The sequence below is a fragment of the Malania oleifera genome, chromosome 1 (assembly GCF_029873635.1).
Source record: "Malania oleifera isolate guangnan ecotype guangnan chromosome 1, ASM2987363v1, whole genome shotgun sequence".
Taxonomy (NCBI): Eukaryota; Viridiplantae; Streptophyta; class Magnoliopsida; order Santalales; family Ximeniaceae; genus Malania; species Malania oleifera.
Window position 1 is genome coordinate 132,401,894 of NC_080417.1, and position 11,919 is coordinate 132,413,812.

Genomic DNA, 11,919 nt, shown 5'->3' on the forward strand with positions numbered 1-11,919 from the left:
TAGGCACAATCGTACTTACTACCTTTTCTAACTCAGTTATGGTGGACCGACCATATGTTGAGTCCAGGCTTCGGGTCGCACAACCTGTCATGGGTGGAAGCATGTCGTGTGAGTATGTGAAAGTGTGATGATGCTAGTTCAACTGTTCAGGTTGTATCTTTTATGCATATATGAGCAAATTTACTATAAATGGGCTATATTGAGCTGACAATTTATTATTCTGAAATTATGTATTATCATATATATTGTGCAGTACAATTTTAATGCCATTTTTATATATAGTGAAATAATGAAAGCTTTATATTCACACGGGAATTCATGCTGACCACACACTAATAATAATATAATCCATCTTACTGAGAAGTGTCTCACCCCATTATACAAATCATTTTTCAAGTCCTTAAGGGAATCGTGCCTAACTTACTACGGGGTAGGGATTAGACTTTTGGGGGTGATAGACAGAGTTGGTGAGCCACTAGCTGTTGCATTTTGTTATTTTGTTTGGTTGTATTATATAAATAGGTAGTTGTATGTATGTATTTGGGAATACTTAGAACTCTGGTAAAGTGTTTTGATGTTTCAGAATCTTCTACTGTATGGTTTTTAATTCTAATAATGACAGGTGTACCCAGGATTCCCTAGTTAGGGCGGGTTGCAATATATGTGTGTGTGTGTGTGTGGTATCAAAGAGTATTTATATTTTTAGCAGTTAAATTTTTGGGTCATCACAAGTGGTATCAGAGCCTAGGTTGCTAGGTTCTGCAGACTATGTCAGATGATCTTACTAGAGTATAGGTTCAAGTAGGACAAGGATAGGAATGGGTAGAATAGGAATCTTGAGTTTTGCTTCATAAGCGTGGAGACAGAAATTCCTTGACGGACTTTTGTATTTTTTTGGATCAGTCGACGAGTTCAAAAAATCACGACAATCCATTGATGGTTTTGTTTTCGAGTGATAGGGCAGGAACTTGAAAACTAGAACGAGAATATGAAATTGGCAGAGTATGTCGTAAATTAGGGGAGAAGATTTACGCTGGTATTTGGAATTTATTTAAAGTGACCATTTTAGTGTTATAATTGCATCAGACATGTTAGGATATTAGAATTCTAAATTCGTTTTGATTCTATCTTCATGATGGATCGCAGGGACAGTAACATTATTGCCGGAGGAAGTAGTAATGAGGGGGCTGCCCATGAGGGTTGTAGCGATTCTATAGTGGCGCTTCGGGATTTCGCCTAGTAATTTATGGCTGAGGTTATATGGAGTTCTCGGGGGCAAAATCGTCCCACTGCTGAGCTGGGAGGTTCTATCGAATAGTTCACTCGCCTGAAGCCTTCTACCTTCGCAGGAAGTACTAACCCGATTTTTGTGGAGAATTGGATTTGGGAAATAGAAAAAATCTTGGCCGTATTGCGATGCAAAGATGAGCAGAAGGTGCGATATGTCACGTTTAAGCTGACTGGAGATGCTGAGAGATGGTGGGAAGTGGTAAACCTGTTAGAGGAGCAGAAACTAGTACTGTAACGACCCAAAAATTCATACTTTATATATATATATATTACAGCTATAAACTATATTACTCTGATACCCCTATAATATCTATTATAACATCTCGGTCCCAAAGTGGGCATCGAGGAATCCCTGTTCATAAGATAATACACATATGCAGCAAAAAACATAAAAACATATAACCATAATTATAATACCAGAATTCAGTATTTTCCCAAACATATATATACATCTCTCTAGTATTCACCACTAGATCATCTAGTATCTGCACAAAACACACCTCCTAGCATATACTTACCCTAAAATAGGGCAGCCTTCGGCATTCCTTGGAAATTTCTTTTAAGGTAGCTTCTTGAATGGTCAGCTCCCCCATTCCCTGCAGCCGCCTGGCTTGATTCTCCCAAATAAATATTATGGTTAATTGCTTCCAATTACAAACCACAGATCCAAGCATTTCCAACCATTGGATGCCCAATACTAAATCAAGTCCTGCTAAGGGTAGAGAGAATAGGGAGAGGTAAAAATCAGTGCCTTGTAAATTTACCAGTGCCTTATCAAAATGCCCTTGGCATTCTAGTCGCTCTCCATTAGCCACCCGGACGGTAAATGTTTATGTGGGTACTATCGGTAATCTCAGTATATTTGCCAATCGATCACTGATGAAGTTGTGCGTTGACCCAATGTTGATCAATACCGCAACTTCGTGAGAGACCATCTTAGCCGTCATGCGCATGGTTCTTGGCGTCGATCCTCCCGTTAATGCATGTAACATGATTCAGCATCAATTTATGGTTCCTACACCTCCCCCGTTTCTCCACCGTGGTCCTCATCTAGTGCATGATGAGGAGTGACATCCTCTAATTTCACGTTGCCAGCTCTTGCATATCCTTCCAAGAGTAATACTTGTGCTTTTTAGCATTTATGTCCTGCTGTGAAGCATTCATTGCAGTTGAAACAGAGGCCTTAAGTTGTCCTCCTTTGCATCTCCTCCCATGATAAACGTTTGATTGGAGCCGCTGAGATGGCAAGAGCTACACGAGTGGTTTGTGGGAGAGCTAGAGGGGCTCTTGTAGGTGGTGGTCATATGAACCTCAGCTATCGCGCCAGCTGGTCATCTTTCACCCATGGCAAGTTAATAGCCTCCTTGAGGGATTGCGGTTTAAACATCCGAATCCTATCAGCAATCTCAACCTTCAAGCTACCCATGAACGTCTCCATCAATGCCTTCTGCGTCCATCCACGCACCCTGTTGCCGAGCTTCTCAAACTCGCGCTGATAGTCTCTTAATGTCCCCAGCTACTTTATCCTTGAGAGAGCTTCATCAAAATCTTCATATCCTGATGGTCTGAAGCGAGCCCATACTTCTTCTTTGAATCTCTTCCATGAAATCATGTTTCCTTCATCCCATAATGTTCTACGAATCCACTGCCACCACTGATTGGCGTCCCCTTCAAGGTGGTAAGCAGCCATGGGAACTTTTTGATTTTCGTCAGTGCCCATATGTTCGAAAAACTGTTTCACCCGATTAAACCACTCCATTGGATCGTCTCCAGAGAATTGTGGAAATTCTATCTTGGCCGATTTTGGCGAAACGATCGGTCGACCTCCATATTGGTTTTCTTGGTGGTGATTTCCATGACTTGAGGACTCCGTGTTAGAGAGCAAAACATTTGAAAGACAATTGAGAGTTTCCTCCAAATGGTGAAGTTTGTCAGTCATACCAAACTCCATTCGATGTAGTCCCTCCTGAACTGCACCAAGCCCAAACTCCATTTTTTCATTACGTTCCTTGTTGGTTCCCATGTCTCTGATACCAATGATAGGTCCCAAAATAGATATTCAAGTGATAAATTGAATTGTTTTCTCTTCGGGTGAGAAAGTACTGCAAGGTTTGAATTAACTGATTTTCTGATTCCTCATTGATAATTTTTGGCTGCTTAAATAAGCAAGCCACATACAAGAAAACTGAAATAAAAGAGAACTAAACACACGTAAAACAGAGCATACAAAGACACGTAAAAATAGAGCATAGCTGACGGAAATAAAAATATTGTTTTTCACTGCTCCATCCAACGAGATTTGCAAATAATGTTCTTCTATGCATTCCACAATAGTCATTTCCCTAATTCATTGTTGTTAGCATATATATTAGTATTATCAAGTCATTTCCCTAATTCATTGTTGTTAGCATATATATTAGTATTATCAAAGTTTCCATTCTAACCCCTGCAACTAGACTTGATAAAATGAATAAAAATCTGTTAATTTGAATCGCATCCGATCCATTTTAACCAACTTATAATCATCTGTTTGTTAAATGAGTCGAATATAATTTTTTATTTTATATCGCCTCTTTAGTGGATTGGATCAAGTTTATTCGAGGGATTTCCACACTTAAAAGTTCATTACTAATTAACCCATAAAAGTCCAACACTGCAACATCCTCGAACCCCCCCCCCCCCAGCCCACTGCCCACATGACCCACGCTGCCACACACCACACAGGCCACATTGACATGGCCCATGTCCCACACAGTCCCTACTAGCCACATGGATTACTGGAGTAGTGTCTAGGCAGAAGTGCAGCTGCGCAGCCACATCCTAGAAGTTTTTTCCCGGTTTATTTTTTGTTTAAATATATTAAATAATACCTTTTTTGGGAAAATAGTTTTCAGAATGACTTTGACATAATCTCGCTACTTGATCTAGCGAGATTTAAACGACAAAGGGAATTCATATGTTGACGCGTGGCGGCCAAATCTCGTTGGATGGAGTAGCAAGATTTAACAAATCTTGCTACTCCATCCAACGAGATTTGCATGGATTAGAAGAAAAAGGCAGTTCATGAGGTACTTCTTGAGCACTGGCACCTGCAGCACCAGCCAACCCGACCACGACAGGTAATGCCCAATAAGGCATATGCACCCCAGCATCTAGGAGTGAGCAAACGGTCAGTTTGGCCAAATTCGGGCAATTAACCGAATTAACCGAAAATTTTGATTAATAATTGTTGTTAACCGAATCGATCGAACTGCCAAACCTCACCGAACCAAACCCGACCGAATTACCTTTTCGGGTAATTCAGTTAACTGAATTTAATCAAAATTATTTATAATTAATTGCTAAAAATAGTATATAATTATAATTAATTGCGGAAAAAAAAAAGGGTGAACATGTTGGGGAACATGAATTGATTTCCTTTTAGGCTTCTACCACATGACCAAAATAACTAGGAATGCTCCAAAATCCAGTAACTCTACGAGACTACGACAATCAGAAATCTTTCTTCCAACTCACCTCATTGCTGCTGCCTGCTGAATAAAATCCCATCCTCCGTTATGGTGTCACCAGCCAAAAGCATTTCTTGAGATCGAAACACCGGTGGCCATTCCAGTGATTTAGTGAACCTAAAATGCCTTAAACCTCTTCCTTCGGCGATCCCATTTGACGGTGCATGAGAATTGGACGGTTCCCCAGAAGTCGATCCGAAGTCCCCAACTGAACTCTTCTCCTTCCTATAGTGCTCCCCCATAAGATCATCCTCCTCCGACGAACACCATATGTAACAACCTGCTGATTTAACTGGGTTTTTTTTTTTTTACAATCACATTCTATATGCTCTAATACCATACTGGGGAAAAACCCAATCATTAACCTAATTAGCAAGAAGCGAAAATCAAATACACATATCCATATATATCTATATACAATAAAATACCAGAGTGCTAACATGTTTCCCAAAAATATACACATATCACGGTTTCCCCCAATATCCTCAAACGGTGAGGGGTATACAAAATATTCCCAAAAATATACTCACTCTCTCTCTGGCAATTAGTACTGTGACCTCTCTATCTGCGAGCCTAGTCTGCTCACCTACCTAGATCACCTGAAAAATGATTCAACACTGGAGTGAGACAAAGCTCAGTAAGACGAAATATGCTATTACTAGTGTGTGACAATTGAGTTACAATAGTGAGAAAATCACATTACTATATAGTCATGTATCACTGTATCTGTAAAACACAATACTAGAAATATAATCTTCATCTTTTACCTGTTGCTTAACATTTCTGTACTTTAGGTTTCTATTCAAAATACTACTAATATATGTATACATTTTCTATTTTTGTAGAGCCGTATAAACATAATAATAACTGTAAACTTCCCTGTGGATAATTGTGTGTCATGATTTAACCCCTCATGACAGGGTTGTGTGGTCTGTAGGCGGGATTTACCTTGGCTGGCCAACCAGGAATAAATCACTATACTCCAAGTCTGATTAGCCATCCTCAACCCATATCTGATGGAAAGTATGTCCACTCGCGGGCTCTATGTGATCGACCTTTATACCACGTATTAGCTGAATAAGTGGTTGCACTCTATAAACTGTATGTAGCTACAGTGCCGTGCTCTGTAAACTATATGGCCCAACAGGGTTTGATACTATATAATACATCTCTATATATACAACTATCTGTTTTACCATGATTCTGTAATAACTGTATAAACCATGACGCTGTAGAATATCAACTGTGTCTCTGTAATTAACTGTAAATTTATATGTCATAGTACTGTAAAACTGTATAATCATGGTATTTCTGTAATTGCTGTAAAATACATTCACGGTCTATATATTCTGTAGAACACATCTCTGAAAATACTATAAAGCATGCTTCTATACTATATACATATTCTCAAGCCACACAGTAATTTTAAAACATATTAATCACATTTGGCAAATTGCATAAATCTCTACTGTAAACAATACTTTGGTGGAACATTTATAATTTCATACTGAAAACATATTCAAATAGCCTAGCATAGCATATTTCCCTTACTAGATTTCTACTAAAAATCCCCTATTATAACGGGTCCAACACCCGCAGGGTTCTCCACTCTACACCTTGAAAATCATAATTTCAAAACAAAACATTAATATTTCTTAGTCTATATCATTCTCTACAACTGCCAGGAAGCTAAAAACTGAATAAAAGACCTTACCATGAATTTTGGGATGAAATCCAACTCAACTTTTCCAACGATCAGTTCCGGAAGACTAGCAAAGAACTTCGCCAAGAGCATCGTGGTAACCTCAGATCTTCGATCCGGCGAAAAACAGGCCCGGAAATGAAGAGAGAAGTGAGAGAGGGACAGAGAGAGAGAGAGAGAGGGGAGAGAGAGCGGCGCTGAAAATGATAAAAATCCTGGTTTTTCACTATTTATAGGGTCATATTCGTCGATGAGACACGTCACTTCGTCGACGAATCCTTTAGTAAATTTGTCGACGAAATTCAGAGTAGCCCGAATAGTCTCTCGGTATTTTCTCGTCAACGAAACCCTGTGTTCGTTGACAAAATCCTGAAGACCTTCGTCGATGAAACCCTGTGTTCATCGACGTAGCTTGAAAATTTTCCTAAAATTATGATTATCCCCAAAATGCAATGTTATTGATGAAATTTACTGTCTCCTTCTGTTCCTATTTCCATTTTCCTCCCTCTTTATTATTAAAATAATATTATTTTTCGAGTCACTACACCATAGTACCATATCATCAGACACTAGCGAAGCTGAAGAGTTGGTCCTAAACCCATTCGTCACTTGAATTTCGTACTCCATGCCTTGGGAATACTCCGGACCTTCGATCTCCGGCTGCCTTAGCGCCATGAAAACGATGCACAACGCCAGGCAAAAACCCTAGCCCTCCACTCCGCCTTTTTTCCCCCCTAGCCGAGCCCCATCCCTTTAAGGCTTTAATATATAATAATTTATATTTAAAATTAATTAATTAATAATTCGGTTAATCAGTTAACCAAATTAATATGTTTTGTTAATCGAATTGAAACTCAATTCACTGAATTTTGGTGAAACCCAACTGAACCGATCGAACCGATTTTTTTACCTGAACCGAACCTACCAATTTTGGCCGGTTAAATCGATTAATTTGGTTTTTCCCGAATTATGTTCACCCCTACCAGCATCGAGTACTTACCCTTTGTGTCTCTCAGCGCCAAGAAAAGCGGCGTCGTTTGGTGCAGCGGTGGCGCCAAACTGTATATCGTCGGCCCCTTGTACAGCGTAATCACCGTCGCCCCCGCCATGCACAACACCGTCCCCGCCACCTTCGCCACCCTGTCCTTCCTGTTCAACTGCACCTGCTCTATTCTGCAAAATTCAAAAAACGCATACACATGTTAAAAAATATTTATCCCGATTTGTTTTCCGACGAAAGTACAGGCGGTGTTTGATCGGATTGGGTACGTCTTTGGAATACGTACCTAACAAGGGCGAGGAGAAAGAACTGAAGAAGAAAAGAAAGAGTGATGGCAGGCCTCTCCTTCCTGATGATTCACGAAAAGAAAAAAAAAATGAAGAAGGCAAGCCATCTCCATGATGATGAAGTACCCAAGGGACCTCAAAACACAAGCACATCAGGATCTTCAACGCAGATCTATCAACAAAGGGAAGACCTTGTTGAAGAAGACCAACCAACAGAAAAGCCACATCATTCGACCAAGAGATCACCATGTCAAAGCCAAAAGTTCAAAACGGAAGCCAGATCACCAGGAGTACAAGGTTATGCTGGAAACTCAATAAGAGAACATGAATTTCCAACACCTTCAAAGTATGCCGGAAACCCAATGGGAAAAATAGAAGAAGACAAGGAAGAGATTTTTTTTTAATATAAATATATATAACTAAAATATATGTAGATACATAAACATAGATAGTTAGCTACAGATGAACTAACAACCCCCTGTAGAATCAATTCCTCACCGTTAGAGATTAATTCCTCAAAACAGAACTAAAGCACCATCACTGCAGCTTCCGGGCTGAACCAGAGAACTTCAGAACCTCATTAGAAAACACAGCCCTTCAAGCAAAACTTCACAAGATTTACAACTCAAGTCTGCATCAGGAAGCAGCAACAACTGAAGTTTCAGCTAATTAATAATCTGAAATCATACATAACAACACCACTCTGCACACTCTCAGCAGTCAAACCTCCAATATCTTCTTTCAGAACCACCAGCTAAAGAACAGAACTGAGCAACACTGAGCAGAACATATCATAAATGAACTATTCTGGACTGAACTAAACTGAAAAGCCTTTAGCAGCAAACTTCTCACAAACTGAGACTGAGAGAAACTTAGGACAACACTTCCTAACACGCCAACACTCCCAGCAACCAAAAATCTAAAACTTCTATAGCTCAGCAGAACAAACAGAGCAGATCCAGAATCTATCCTCCACTGAACTGAACTGAACTGAAAAACCAGAAGAACTACAAACTTCTCACAAACTCTGAGACTGACTTCAGCCTTATTCTCCCAATCCATGCAAATCTCGCTGGATGGAGTAGCGAGATTTACTCCATCCAGTGAGATTTGAGCATCACAGGTCAACACATAAACTCTCTTTAGCGTTACTTGATTCGGTGAAATTTGTTTAAATCTCGTTGAACCAAGTAAGGAGATTATGTTACAGTCATTTTAAAAATTATTTTTATAAAAAAAATATTATTTAATATATATTTTTTAAAAATAAAAAAAATAAGTAAAAGAAATTTTCATCATTTAATATTTGTAGCCTAGGTAAAGCCCAAGATTTAATATTCTTAGCCTCGGTAAAGCCCATTTTGTTGCCATTAGACATTCCTAATTAAATTCATCGAAACACTCATTAGGATCAATTTTAGGAAAATACCATTCTATTCTGGAAGCTCGTAGCATTGATCCTGATAAGCTCCAATTTATTGCTTCCTCTCGCCGACCGGGAAAAAACTCCACATCCCAGTGATAACTCATCCCACGATTCCCAGTTTCCCACACTGCCAGAGTTCAAGTTTTCTCTCATTCTTCGTTTGGTTTAGGGTTTCATTTTCGTTGCCATCGCCGTCGCCGACTGCAACCCACGGCCCATCGCTGCTTCAGCTTCACGATTCAGGCAGGGAGCCGTCGCTGACTGCCACCCACAGCCCAGATCGAGTCGCTCGCTCGCTCGAGTCACTCGCCAGCCTCGGTCCTCGCCTAGTCGGCAGTCACCTTTACACTTACAGTTACAGTGTAGAATCTGTAGATCTGTAATCTGCCAAGTGCCCAGCTGCTGCAACCCTGGTACCAAGGAAATTGCCTGTGGAAGCACTGAAGCAGGTATGGCTTGCAGAATACAGATTACACTGTAGGTCTTTGCTTAAATAATAAATTTATATGAAATGATTTATATTTATACACTAGAAATAGTTTAGATTGTTTCATATTGATCTGTTTAGTTATCTAAATTGATATTTTCTTACCATGCTACCTCATTTGATTAATTGAGAAATATGTAACTCTGTGAGTCTGTGATCGATTATTTGACGACTTAAAAAGTTTTTAAAAATACAAAAAAATAGAAAATTTTTCATTCATTTATAAATGACAAAAGAAGAAGAAGAAGAAGAAGAAGAAGAAGAAGAAGATGTGTGTGTATGTATAAATATAATTCTTCATGTACAAATAGAGGAGTCGAATATGGCAGCCATTCGCCATGAATGTGCCTAATCCGCCACTTAAAATTTTAATGTAGCTCTCTGAGTAATGTGGGTCCATATGGAATATGAAAAATATTCAGAAAAAAAAGTAAATAAAATGAAAATTATTTATTTTTCTATGTGATTATTAAGTAAACTAAGAAAGAAAATAAAAATATATCAAATTAAATAGAAATTTAATTTTATGTATTATTATATTTATTTTTACTTAAAATTATTTTAAATATTTTTTATTTTTATAAGAAATAAATTTCTTTTTTATTTTATTTTCTTTATATTTCCTTAAACAAAATTATAGTTGGATCTAAATGGACAGTTTAATATTTTAAGATAACTTAATAAATACAAATCTTTAGTTGTGTCGGCCCAGGGGTGTGTCTGAAGAGGGGGAGGGGGGGGGGGGGAGGGTGAATAAACAACTTTCGCGGATAATGTATTTTTCTACAAAATAACAAATCTTGGCAACATACAAGTGATTTTTATCACAATAAATTGCAAGGTAAATAACGCAAAAAAATAAAGTAAATGAGAGAGGGAGAAGAGCTTAACATCAAGATTTTATAATGGTTCGACACCCAACCTACGTCCACGCCTTGGGACCTACTAAAGGATTGTCATATACTATCCAATCTCCTTTCAACACGGAGAAGCCTTTACAAATCGGAAACCAATCCCAGTTGCTCACCAAGAGCTGAAACAAGGAGTTCACCAAAAACCTCCTTACAAATGGTTCCACAAGAACCTCCAATCCCACAATCAATCAATAATAATAAATGTAAAGAATACAGTCAATACACAAAATGCTCCTTCTTGAACTGAGGATACAAATCAAATCCTCACACTACTCTCTTGAGCAAGTAATGTATAAACAAGAATGAAGAGCAAGAGAGCTTTGAGCAAATGTAAGAGCTTTGAATGCAACTACCAACTTAATCAACAACCAATATTTTATCTACGACTTTAATAAATGCAAATGGCTGGTATTTATGGGCAAGGGGACGAGCTAGCCGTTGTCTAGCCATTGGGCATTTATTGATGCAAGACAAAGCAAAAAATAGCTGTTTGAAGTATATTTATTACGGGTCTGCTCGTTGTTAATCGTCGACGAATGCCATGGATTTGTCGATGAGTCGCCTTAAGTAGTCGACGAGTCACCCTCTTTCGTCGACGAGTCACCTGGACAGAAAATCATATTTAGTTATTGGAGTTTTTCGTCGACAACTCAACCACCATTCGTCGATGAGTCACCTAGGTAGAAACTCAACTTAGGCTACTGATTGCATTCGTTGACTATTCCCCTATTTTTCACACTAATAAGCCTCTAAGTGAAGTAGCCCATCCTAGGACAAGTGTAAATGAGATATATTTGTTCTAGTGATAATTTAAGCTTGTCTTAATGAGGATTTAACTTAGTATAAGATGTCTTGTTTAAGAAACCACATCTTAAAGCCCATTTTGACATCTTATGCAACGTGTCACGAGCTAAGCTTGTTCAGGGCATTATGCTTGCCTGTGACTGCTTGCCTCGTGTGTTTGGGATGGGTTTCCATCATGTAAATACTAGTGTAGGGTTATTTTCCAGTATTTATTTCATTGTAAGTCAAATAAGGCAGTATGACTCCTCGGTCACTTTGATGTTTCCTAGTGCCAGAGTGAGAATAGCCCAGAAAGCTCTTTAGGGGAGGGTGAGTGTTCATCAATCATTGTAAAACTCACTAGCAATTGTCAACGTGCTTAGCCTACTTGCCTCCCTTTTTAAGTACAACATGTCAACGGAGGATTTGTTAATGAATTACGTTTGCTTCAATATTTACTGCTTGGTTGCCACGGCTTTCATGAATTGATTATTATTTTAGCTGCTATCTAAATGAATGTT